General features: G+C 43.1%; 1 protein-coding gene and 1 pseudogene across 1 annotated transcript in view; both read right to left on the bottom strand.

The window, feature by feature from the left end:
* Positions 1-13,472, bottom strand: part of RANBP17 (RAN binding protein 17) — a 4,607,784-nt gene that overhangs the window by 320,901 nt on the left and 4,273,411 nt on the right. The gene's annotated exons all lie outside the window — the stretch shown is intronic.
* Positions 5,445-5,581, bottom strand: LOC122800529 (annotated as a pseudogene).

The following is a 13,472-nucleotide window of genomic DNA, read 5'->3' as shown; positions in this document are numbered from 1 at the left end:
AAATCCTTCTGTAACAACATACAGTATTTTCTATGGGACTTTGAAACCTCAGTGTTCTCCCACTGAAAACTCGAAACCTCAGTGTTCTCCCACTGAAAACTCTGGCACATTCTAGCAGTAGTCTCAGAGAAAGAGAACCCCCTATAGGAAGAAGCAGAAACTGGGCTCTCCTGTGGGTCTGAATCAGAAATACGAGGAAAAGAAAACTTGTATCTGTCCCTGCATCTTCCTGTTCAGATTCAGAATCTTGAAATGCTACAGGAAAAGAGGAATTATCTTTCTTTACCAGAAACTAATTTGCAAGAAGTATCAATAGCCTGAATTAAACCCTGAGCCAGACTCAATAAACTATTCCTACCCAAAGAAATTTGAAGAGGAGTAGATGCATGCTAGGTTTCCTGTTTCATTTTGACACGAAAAATGGGGCCAACTGTGTTACTAATAGCAGCAGCTGCTTTCCTCAGGGATGGGCACAGCATTCTGACACAACAGGGAAACCTTCCCTGGTCCCGCTCCTGGGACTGACATGAGTGGCTCTCCATTGGCTAATGAAGGGACCCCAAAACCCGCAGAAGATGTGACTAACCCCTGGTCCATAGTGACTGCAGGTGTTGCACCAGAGAGATCTGAGGTAAAAGATGAGTGTTTTGAGGTACAACAAATGGCTACAGCAAAGTCACCAACCTGCAGCTGAGGCTAATTCCTAGTCTGCTGTAAGGACAAAGGCTGTTTGCTTAATTTTTTTCTTTTTGTGAGAAGGATCATCCATGAGACCGGTAGTGTTCTATACGGTCAAGCCAAAAATGGTGCTTCTTTCCCTTTACCAGATAAAACTGCACCAGCTATCCTGAGGGAAACTTCAAATGGAACCAGCTACTAGATGGTTTGATTAGTCTGTCACCCTTACAGTCCATTCAAGGATGACAGATTTGTATTTCGGGACTGCTACTGACCTCCACCAGAGTTTCCTCTGGCTTCGACCTACCCAGGCATAGTTCACAATCTTTTTGTCTCACCAGGTGCAGTCAAGCTCCACCTCCCTGACAGGATGGGTGAGACGGGCCAGTGGTGCACCCCTTGCTCGGGCCATGGGGGATCCCACCTAGGCCGTCACATGCTAGCCCTCACTTTCATTGTGATGTGGGGGTGTTCTGACCACCCACAGACTTACCTCAGACCCTGGGCACCTGCAGTGAGCCTCCAAGCCTGGTGGTGGGATGCAGTTGGGCTGCACTGAGGATAGTCCATCCCAGTTGGCTGTCCCACCAGGAGCCAGGGTCCCCCAGCCCCCATGAGGGCAGAGAGGAGGGTGCAGTGGAGGCCATCTCCCATGACTGCAGGACATGACAAGTGCTGATGTAACAGACTAATACTCCCATCCAGGGAGGGGAGCCACCTTCCCGGCGGTCTTCTCAGCCAATCAGGAGCTGGTCATGGCACACCACCACAGAGGAAATGTGACTGATGTGCCTGATGGTAGCTGGCACACCCAGGGTCAGTCCCCCAGCCCCCTGGAGGGGAAGGTGGATTCATCTTCCTAGACAGCTGCCAAGCTGAAACTTCCAGGTGGACTGCGTGGCCCCACCAGTTTTCCTCTGAATGGTTTCACACCCTCTTGAACTCTCTCTTCAAAGTTCTTGTCACCTTTCCCTTATGGCACCTGTCAACTATAAGTCTCATTCTAGTGTTTATCCTTAGATGGAGTTTACCAACCACTTTGAGCTGCATTCACAAACAATCAAAATAAAAGAGTTCCAGGCCACCAGAAGAGACAATAAACTTTTATACAAATCCACAGATGAGTGCTTTCGTCTTCATACAACACTTCTTCAGATAAAACTGCACCGATGCTACACTTGCTTTATACAATGATCTTAATTACTATTAATTAAGATTTGAAGCACCACATTCAAAGAGAAGCTAATTTAAAATGTTATAAAATTCATATACAAATTATGTATCAAAAACACACTATTACAACAATACATAAAGAATCAAATAGTTAATGTTTGTAATTGTGAATAAATATTTATATCCCTTGCATAAAATCTGATTAATTGTGTACTGAGTGAATCAAACTCTGACTGCTTTAGCTATCAGTACTGGTTTGATACTCACATATTCGTTAAGACCAGGGGGAATGTTAGCCTTCAACCTCAATTGCCATTTCAATTCCATGTTCAGTAATATGTTTTTCATATCCCCACCCCTGGTGTTGTACTTAACAACATCAATGATGCCAAATTTGAAACCACTAAACAATGGACAGGAAACTGAATGTTTGAACAAGGCACTAGTGTCTTTCCCAGTCCTTATATCATACAAGTGCTCATACATTCTATCTTTCAAAGCTCTTTCAGTTTTTCCTATGTAGAATGCTGAGCACTGCACACATACTGCCAAATAAACTAACATCTTAGTGTTGCAATTACCCCTACAAAATTTAACTACACTATTGAGTCTGTTGTTCAAATTTATACTCTCCTCCTTCTAAATGTACTGGCTGCACCTACCACAAGAACCGGTGGCTTTTTTAATTTTAACATTTTTCTCCACCCTTTCAAACATCCTTTTAAAATTTATTCCTGTCTTGAAAATAAAGTTGGGTTTAGTTCCTACTGCCTCATACAAATCTTTATTATTCTTGAGCACGCTCCAATTGGCTCTTACTATTTGGGTGAAGAAGTCAGTGAACATATTGAACTCCGTGACACAGGCCCCATGAAAATTTTTACTGTATTTTGTTCTACAACTGTGATGAAAGGTTGTCCTAACAACACTTTATACTTTGTACCCCAACCCTTGTATACTTCTTCCAGAATTTCACACACTAGTTCTCTGGGGTAACCCCTTTCCACAAATTTTTTACCCAAAAAAATAAATTCTTCCAACAAGTCATTGAATTCAGAAGTCATCCTAGCTATTCTAACTGCTTGTCCTTTTATGAGACTTCTTTTTTGGAATAGTGGATGGTAACTAGCGTAATGCAAATAACTATTGCACCAGGTGTCCTTACGGTAAATCCTAGACTTGAACCCATTCAAAGTCTTGTAAATAGTGATGTCAAGATAGTTTACACTAACCTCACTACAAGTGTGTGTGAAAGAGAGAAAATCAGTGCTGTTGTTCAGATATTGCATGAACAATTCTATACTCTCCTTGGTACCTTCCCAAATCACAAAAATATCGTCAAGGAATCTGAGGTATAACTTGATATTTTTTTGAAAAATGCTGTTTAACACATGTCTATTCTCCCATTCCAACATCACTAGGTTGGCGTAAACGGGGGCACACGCTGCCCCCATGGCTACCCCACTCACTTGTTGGAAATATTCTCCCTGAAAGCCTGTGTAATTGTTGTCTAGTACGACCTCCATGAGTTCCAATATTAAAGAAATGTGGTCTTTGGATAAAGAAGAGTGTTTGTTGACACTGTCACTGAAAAATTCATGCCCCTCACGATGTGGAATACATGTAAATAAATCTTTGACATCTATAGTAAGGAAAATACAATTTTCTGTCCACAAATCATTGGTCAGTTTACTGAGAAATTCCCAGGAATCCTTGATCAAATGTTTAGTTTTAACTACGATGTCTTTGGTGAAATGGTCAACATACATCGCTAAAGGATGCGTCTTAGAATTTTTAGCTGATACAATAGGCCTAAAAGGAGGTTCTAAAATAGATTTGTGTACTTTTGGAACCCCAAAAAAATTGGGAATGATAGGATGGAGTTGTCTCAAATATTGGTATGTTTTGTTGTCAATTCTGTTTTCCACCAAATACTCTTCTAAAAGGGAATCAATTCTCCTGTATGCGATTTGTATTTCATTAATTGAAACAGAAGAATAAGTATTTGTGTCAAGCAAAATGTTTGTTAATGCGTTGTTGTATTCTTCAATACCGTACAAAACCACCCCCCCCCCCACCTTTATCCAGCTTCATGATACAAAAATCACTTTGTACCTGCAAATCCTGAAGTATTTTCTCTTCTTCCTCACTAAGGTTGTGATACCCCACCTTCCTTTTGTTCTTTGTATATACTTCATAAATTTCGTCCAGCACAATTTTTTCAAACGTCATCAGAGCTGGGTGGAGGGGTGGGTTGAAGGTACTGTTTCTAACTAGACCCCTGTTTATAGTACGATTGTCTTCCACAGTCTTTTTACAAACCATGTTCAGATTTAATTTTCTGAGCTATAACTTGAAGTCCACCAAAAGATTGGCTAAATCCCCGTAATTAGACTTAACAAACTTAAAACCCTTTGAAAAAAGGTTGAAGTGCTGCTTCCCTAAAATACACATTGTGTAATTAAAAATCTTGAATCCTTTGTATTCAGACACAATACCATCAGTGTTTTCCACTACCTATATTTCCCCTTCTTCCCCACCTTCTTCCATCCATAATTGTTCCTATAAGAACTGGCTGGATGACCTGGGTCGGAAGGATATCTGGCTTTGCTGGCCAGCCGTTCCGACCTCCTGGGAACTAAAAAATGGTCGTGAGGTTCAGAAAATGAATCTAGTTCATCTACAGGTCAATTTGCAGTTCCTTCAAACAAATTACCCCTATCATAGGTGTGTACTCTTTGCTCAGCAGATGGGCCAGTAGTGCCATGCTGGTTGATGTGAATATTATCCTGTGTCTTGTTTTTATTTTTAAAGTTACTAAAAGGACCTGGGTACATTTTACCCTTGTTGTATTGTTCCTTGTCTCTCATAATTTTGTTCTGCTTCTTAACAAAGACATTATTTATCCTGCCATCAATTCTTTTCTGCATTCACAAACAACCCGAGTCCAAGAAGACCTGATCCCAGAGCGCCTGAGGCTACTACTGCCCTCATACCAAAGCAGGCTGAGCTTCAATTACAAGGACCTGGGTCCCGGGGCAGCACTGTTGAGAATGAATTCAGTATTCCACATTTCCCTGAGACTTTCACCCAGGTGGGGATTCTGCACTGGGCACTTCCCTCTACATTTACCATTACTAAGGGAATCCTGGTTAGCTGCTTTTCCTCCACTCGTTAATATGCTTAAATTCGGTGGATCACTACATCTGATTTAAGGATGCACTGAGAGCATCAGAGGGATGGGGGAAGAAATCAGGTACCCGTCTTGTGCATAAGTATGGGTGCACCAACCCCCATGAACTCTGGTAGGCAGAGGAGGGCCACCTGACACCACCCAGGAATGGGAATCGGTTGGGTGGACATCCCGCCACGTCCCTTGGGAGAGCAACTGAATGGCAGACCATGACAGCCTCTGAACGCAGGCCAGATGTATACTGTTGCCCTTCCATCTTTGGGGACACGTGGGGGTCAGGAGTGGGTTTCCGTCCAGCACAGACCTCCTGGCTTGGGGTGAAGACTCCTCCCTCTCATGCCAAGGAGGGTGCCATACCCTTGATGAGGGAGACAACCATGTTGAGCAACTGAAGTCACGACAACCCTCAGACAGTCATAGGGCTGCAAAGTGCATTCGAAGTGTCAATGATCAATGTGTCCTGCAATTCTCATTAGTTCTCACAGCTAGCTGCGTTCTTCGTTGATGCACGACCCGAGTAATCCATCGCCCAGAGTCATACAGGTCTTCTTCACTGCTACCCCCACCCCAGTCACACTGCAGCAATGTGGGTGCATGGCATCAGAACTGCTGCCACTGGATGCTGGGTTGTACTGAGAGAAGTAGGTGAGGTTTCACAGACAAAAACAAGCAGCAATTGCCTGTACACACTACCAGTCCACAAACGTTACTTTTTTGACAGAATAAAACACAGTAGACAAAGCAGTTAAAACACTATGCTAGCTCCACAAAAGAAAAATAAACACAATTTCTCCACAGAAAAGGCAGTTTTTAGTTACTTTACACTACTTTTAAACTGACAGGGGAGAAAAAGTGCTCCATTTAAAGGTTGCAGTCTTGAGACAGTGCATTAAAACAAAACACTCCTAGCTTTAAAATAACTTTCCTGACGAGAAAAGTAATAAAACATCAACAAAATTAAGGAAATGGAAGTTTCCCCCCCCAAAGGGAACTTGTATGCCACACAAGGGAAATCACAAGCTCAGCAAAGCTCCTCGTGGTGCCCTCCAGAGTCCTACAAGCGGCCGAGAGACAAAGAGAGACTTTGGAAGTGTTTAAGTATTGCTTCTTTCTTGTTGTATCCCTGAAACACTAATTCTGCCGAAAATGCAGTTATTCAGTGCTTCTGTGGAACCCTACTGATATCTGCATTGCTTACTGTACTTAAAATTCATTGTTGCACTTTAAAAAGTTACTGTTTGTCGTTTTTGCTTGTATATCTGTAACATAGTTGTAAGCTACAAACTCAAGTACACTAGCCTCCTCTGTGTATTTAGAGTTATTTAAGTTGCTGCATTTCTGTTATCTGTGAAAAAAGAAAAATTACAAAAAAATAATCTCCCTGCTTTCCTGCCTTTCTGTACTAGTCTAGCCTGGTTTTCAGGCTTTGCTGAATCCAGGACTGTGGTTAAGGTTCCTGTGGTGCCCATATCATACTTGAATAGTTAGGTGGCTTCCTTGTTCACTGTGAGAGGGAACTCTGAGCAGCCTGTCTGTCCCTGTACGAGTGGTCCCAGCCCAGCAACTTGTAGCTCATTGGCCATATTGGGCTAATTTCTATCCTTTTGTTCTCCCTGGTATAAAAATCGCTTAGCGCGGTTTTTGTACTTGTATACAGCTCAGCAAAGCTCCTCGTGGTGCCCTGCAGAGTCCTACAAGCGGCCGAGAGACAGAGAGAGACTTTGGAAGTGTTTAAGTATTGATTCTTTCTTGTTGTATCCCTGAAACGCTAATTCTGCCGAAAACGCGGTTATTCAGTGCTTCTGTGGAACCCTACTGATATCTGCATTGCTTACTGTATTTAAAATTCATTGTTGCACTTTAAAAAGTTACTGTTTGTTGTTTTTGCTTGTATATCTGTAACATAGTTGTAGGCTATACACTCAAGTGCGCTAGCCTCCTCTGTGTAGAGTTATTTAAGTTGCTGCATTTCTGTTATCTGTGAAAAAAGAAAAAATACAAAAAATAATCTCCCTGGTTTCCCGCCTTTCTGTACTAGTCTAGTCCGGTTTTCAGGCTTTGCTGAATCCAGGACTGTGGTTAAGGTTCCTGTGTTGCCCATATCATACTTGAATAGTTAGGTGGCTTCCTTGTTCACTGTGAGAGGGAACTCTGAGCAGCCTATCTGTCCCTGTACGAGTGGTCCCAGCCCAGCAACTTGTAGCTCATTGGCCATATTGGGCTAATTTCTATCCTTTTGTTCTCCCTGGTATAAAAATCGCTTAGCGTGGCTTTGCGCATCGGGCAGCGCTGGTTAATCGGGTCTACTCTTCACTTTTTCCCTTGGAACTGCTCTAACTCTCAAACTAAACACTCTATTCTAAATCTAAAACCCTGCACTTGCTCATATAAGCAATTTCTATAAGTTAAGCACTAATAAACTAAATAAGCACTACATCCTCATATACTCCCCTTGAGTACTTTATCCCCTATTGGCCCTTTCTGATTCAGTTGCAAAGGAGTTCCCTATACTATTCTAGCATGTCCAAAGGTCAGTTACTGGTTTCCTCTCCAGTCCAGCTGGTGAATCTGGGAATCTTGAGGCAATGTTACAACTACCTCATGTACACAGACAACCCTCTCCTCCTCCCAACAAGTACAAATATATGCAAGAGAGGCAACCATATAGCCAAACTGGAGGCTGAGCTCTCTCGACTCAGTACTAGCGTAACCAGTCAGGAGGGGAAGGTAACCACACACACCACAAATCCAGTCTCACATAGTCCTACCACAACTGCAGACCAAACACATAAACACATAAAAACATACTCGGAGGCTCTAAATAAAAATCTGCCAAAACAGCAGAGACCTCCAAAGCAGACACCCAAGCAACCGCTACCCCAAAACAAAGCACAGGCAACACATAGCTCACAAAGTCAGTGTGCCAAACAGCCACAGCCCTTAAGGCTCAACAACATACCTGATACACTTGTAATAGGTGACTCTATAGTCAGACACACTGACGTCCCGCTCACCAGGCTGAACAAAGAAAAGGTCACAGTGAGCTGCCTGTCAGGCGCTAGAATCCGCCACATAACACAAGCACTCAGGTCACTCCAAAGCAAGTACAAATATGACTCAGTCATTGTCCATGCTGGTGTGAATGACCTGAGATGTACCTCCCTGGACTACATGAAAAGAGACATAGAGGAGCTCTCTGATCATGTAGCCCAGGCCGGTATGACCCTGACCTTGAGCAGCATCTTACCCTCACCAAGAATGATGCCACAGTATAAAGACAAAATGATCAATTTCAACAATTGGCTTAAGTATTGGTGTCATTCAAAGGGGAACCAGTATCTGTCTGCCTGGGATGACATGCTCGACAAGCCACGTTGCTTCGCAAGGGACGGCTTACACCTGTCACCCCTGGGCTTTCGGATATTGGCAAAGGCTCTTGCCACCCACATAGTGCCTTTTTTAGGCAAGGCACAAAAGATCCACCTCCTTAGACAACACAAGTAGAAAGAAACTAAGGGTAATGCTGCTCAACTCCAGAAGTCTATACCTCAAGATGCACGCTCTCGAAGCTCTCCTCAGTATGGAGAACATCGATGTCTGTGCAGTGACAGAAACCTGGTTCAAGGCTCCCGAGAGCACCCCAGCACTACCAGGTTATACCTCATATCATACTTTTCGGCCCCAAAACTCAGACCGAACCACAAAAGGAGGGGGAGTATCCATATTCATCAAGGACACCCACACCTCCAAGTTAGTGGCATTGCACGAAGCATCGGAGACCATCCATGTGCAACTAACAGTGGGCAAAACTGCCTTTCAGTTTGTAGCATGCTACAGACCACCCTCTCAATCTCAGGAACCCCACTGGGCCTTCCTGAAGACACTGGAGAATACAAAGGTCTCTCCAAACACCATCATATTGGGGGACTTCAACTATCCAAACATAGACTGGGAGCATTACTCAAGCCCCAACACCCTAGCCCAGAAGTTCCTAGAATTCATAAACTCAAATGCTATGGAACAATTGGTCACCACTCCCACAAGAGGGAAAAACATACTAGATCTGATCATCACCAACATGGGAACACAATGTTCCATACCAGAAGTATACCCCTCATTGGTAAGATCGGACCATAAATTAATTTCACTAGAAATCCACATCCCGCCCCCACCCCCAGCACAAAAGACCACAGTGAAGAACTTCTCAAAAGCTAACTTCACACTTCTTAAAACCAAAGTGGAATCCTTCAAGGCCCCCAGGCCAGTGGAAACCACGCCCCTATCTGCTGAATCCTTTAAAAACGCATTCTATGGACACCTTCAGGAATGCATGGATCATGCAATCCCAAATAAAACCAAGACCCATTCCCCCAAAGGCAGGCGTCCTGTCTGGTGGACCCCAGCCATAAATAAGCTATACAACAGAAGGAGGAAGCTACTACATGATAGAGCAAAATCCCTAAAAAGGAAGGCATCTCTGATCAGTACTAGCAAAAAACTACGATCACTCATAAAAACATCCAAGGGCACTTTTGAGAGAAAAATTGCACAAGCAACAAATGATAATCATAAGGCTTTCTTTAGTTATGTTAGAAACATGGGTGGCAACTCCCAGATATGCTCAGAGTTAGTCCATAATAACAATAAATACACTGAACCCTCAGACATTGCCAACAACATCCTGGCAGACAGGTTCAGTGCAAACCCCCCCCGCCCAAAAGGAGAAATATCTATCCCAGCAGAGTGTTGCCTCCTTGACATCTCAGATGCCCAGGTGAGAGCCGCCCTCTCCAAAGCAAAAAACACAGCATCAATGGGACCGGACGGTGTCCCGGGCTGCGTGCTACATGAACTCCAAGAAGAGCTATACCCTCACATAAAGCTGCTATTCAATCTAAGCCTTACTACAGGATATGTACCCAAAGAATGGCGTACAGCAACAGTAGTCCCACTCTACAAAGGAGGCGCCTCTACGGACCCTAGAAACTACAGCCCCATAAGCCTGACTAGCCTGGTCTGCAAAGCTATGGAGAGGATCATTATGGAGCTCATAAACAAAGACATTGGGGACCTACAGACACTGGATCCTACCCAATTTGGCTTTGTCAAGGGCAGATCCTGCCTCCTGAACCTGGTAGATTTCTTTGAAACAGTCACCAAGGCCATTGATGAGGGTAAGGTGGTCCACACAGCCGACCTAGACCTCGCAAAAGCCTTCGTAGACAAACTCTCCAGCCTAAATATAAACCCCTATGTCATAAGATGGGTTGCAAACTGGCTCAAGGACAGAGCCACATGGTCAGAATTGCTGGAGCCATGTCAGACTCTAAACCAGTTACAAGTGGCGTCCCACAGGGCTCAGTCCTGGGACCTCTCTTATTCGGAATATATTTTTCTGAGGTACAGGCTAACACGGGAGGACTGTGGCTGACCAAGTTCGCAGATGACTGCAAACTGGGCACCATAATTGACTCTCCAGCTGACACAAGCATCCTCCAAAAGGGTCTCATAGAGACAGATAACTGGTGCCAGAGCCATGGCCTTAAACTAAACGCCAAAAAGTGTATAGTTATACCCTTTGGCAAAAACAAAGTGCCCACAAATTACCACATAGGAGGTAATCCATTAAGTACAGAAGAAGTAATTAGGGACCTGGGGACCCAAGTTGATAGTAACCTCTCCTTTGACAACCACATTGCCAAAGTGGTTAGGAAGACCTTCTATATAGCCCACCTTATCATGAAAGGATTCACATCTAGATCAAGGGAGGTCATTGTGCCCCTTTACTCATCCCTCATCAGGCCCATAATTGAGTACAATGCCCCATTTGGGATGTACCTTACCTGACACCTGCAGCAACTAGAAAGACCCCAAAAGTACCTCACTAAGAGGATCAAGGGACTCAAACAGATGCCATATGCTGCTCAGCTAAAGAAACTCCAGCTCTACTCAGTTGCATACCGCCTACTCAGAGGCGATCTATGCCTGACATACAAAGCCATGTCCAACCCTGAATTAATGGACATGCTCCACCTCAGAAAATCCAAATCCCTTAGAGCTAAGCGATCGAGTGACTTGAACCTCAGCACAGAAATAAATAGGACATGCTGGAGGGACAGATTCATAACCCAGAGGCTCCCTTCACTCTGGAATAGAATCCCAGTTCATGTTAGGCAGAGCCCCTCACTGACTCTCTTCAAGAAAAATCTTGACGAGTGGATGGGAGATCGTAGGTTTACCCCAGGGATCACTTCTGTGTCACTACTAGACAGAGGCACAGTAAACACAACCTTAAAAAGGGCACAGTAAACTCATTCCAAGGGGTGGCGAAAGCCAAACACACTCTGGCTAGGCTTGTAAATGCCCTAGGGCAGATAGCCTAGTATGAACCTATGAACAAGCTTACCGTTCTGCCTCAGAACAGCATATTTTTCTGAAGGACTTCACACCCAAACTTGTCTTTTAATCAGCTCAGTTCAAGCTGCCCGTCAGTTTGGGCATGTGGAAGGTGCCATGAAGCTTTAGAAACTGGCAGGCGGTTATATCCTTTTTAGTGTATAACCCATACAGGTAAGGCTAATGTAGCAGTGACCATGACAGGACATAATTCAGATAGCCATTGCAGTACTGATAAGGCTACTGCAACAGTGATCATGACAGGACATCATTCAGACAACCATTACAGTTTTCCTTAGCTAGAAGGACAGAAGGATGCCTTGTCTTTAGCTATCTACAGCAGAGGAGCTTCCATCCCTTCAGACATGGCAAATGTGTCATATTCAGAAGAAGGTTTCTTCTGTCTGATCTGTTAGACAATTTCTGCTATGTCTCCATACAAAGGATGCTGTTTAAAATAAGTAGTGCACTCAACTGAGTGTGTGTGCAATGTTGGCCAAATATGTGATGGTGAGGTGCATACTGGGACAGCACAAGGGAATGACTGCCTATTAAGAGACTAACAGTGTCAGTGCACCTAGACGGTGGAGTTTAATCCCCTTCACCTGCTAATGTGAAAAGGCAACCATGAGAAGATCTTACTACCATAAGTAGGTACCTACGAATTTTTGTCCTTAGCTGTGCAGAATGACACTGTCATTACAGGATGATGTCTCTCTACGGAACTTGATAAGAAGGGAGTGTATAAATACTTGGGAATAGATTAAGGATCAGCAATAAAACATGAACGAATAAGCATAAAGCTTAGTAAGGAAGATATCAGAAGACTAAAACTAATACTGAAAACTGCCTTGACATCTAAGAAGAATTTTCTTGTAGGTACATTAGTCAATCCTTAAATATCAGACCATAAACCTCAAACAGCAAGAACGAGTGTTACTGTATGATCAGTAAGGTTTCAGTGTTTGATGCATGTGGTCTATGCAGCTATTTTTTTCATTTTGAAGGAATGAGAGTGAGATTTGTTTCTGTTTCTCTGTTGTTCTGAACTACAACTGTAGTTTGAATATTCTGCTATCTGCAGATAAATGCTGCACAAAGGAAGCAATCAGTCTTTATGTTGATATTTGCCCTTTCTATGTGACTATGTACCTGCACAGCTAGTATTTTAAATAAAGACGTATGGAGGTCAAGTTCTCTATCTGTTGACAATGGGATCCTACCTCACCTACAAAGTCTTTGCTTTTGTATTTTAATTTTAGTTTTGATGAAAGTGACTGCGGTCATTTATTTATCTTCTTTAGACATTTTTGATATGATGTGGCAGGATGTGATGATCCTGCCTTTATTGGTTTGTAAGACATTTGATGCTTTGCCTTGGTCAAAGAGGATTGTGTGCACCCTGAATGTGGGATCTTGAGAGTTTAAGCAGAACCACAAGGGAAAGCACAAAAGGATGTGCAATACTATTCCACCCAGTGTAGAGGACCCCCAGTAGTAAGATTCCCACCTTTAACAGGATAAAACAGAACCCTATTCTAACAAGTTCTAGCTGTGATGAAGTTGTTGGAAGAAACACCCAAAATGCCAACTATAGATAAGGTTAACGGTTTGTTTTAATTATGGGAATACTGAAAAGGGCCACGGCCCATCTTTTAGTCGAGGCACAGGGAGAAAAACTCAAACTGCTGTGCAATTTTATCATAAACAACTGTGAAGTCTAACATTTCAGAGAGCCTTTGACTATATTTAGAAAAGCATATTGTGCAGAGGTGATAAGTTCTTTTAAGTTCTGGAAGTTCTGTATGTGAGCTTGTATACAAAGATTAAAACAATATTGCACTGTTTAGTATAATACACAAATGTTTTTCAAAATGTTCAGTGATCAAAAAAGAAACTGCAGAAGAGCTTGAATTCTAAGTGTTTACTCACACACGCCTCTTTGCAGACAACTATCTCTCATCACCCAACCTCACCTCTCCATTCTCAATGACTTGCCAGAAAACCACAAATTTTATAAAAAAAAAGACCA

The sequence above is a fragment of the Protopterus annectens genome, chromosome 4.part0, assembly GCF_019279795.1.
Source record: "Protopterus annectens isolate FY-2018-M chromosome 4.part0, PAN1.0, whole genome shotgun sequence".
In the NCBI taxonomy this organism is placed as follows: Eukaryota; Metazoa; Chordata; order Ceratodontiformes; family Protopteridae; genus Protopterus; species Protopterus annectens.
This window is presented reverse-complemented; position numbering and strand designations above follow the sequence as displayed.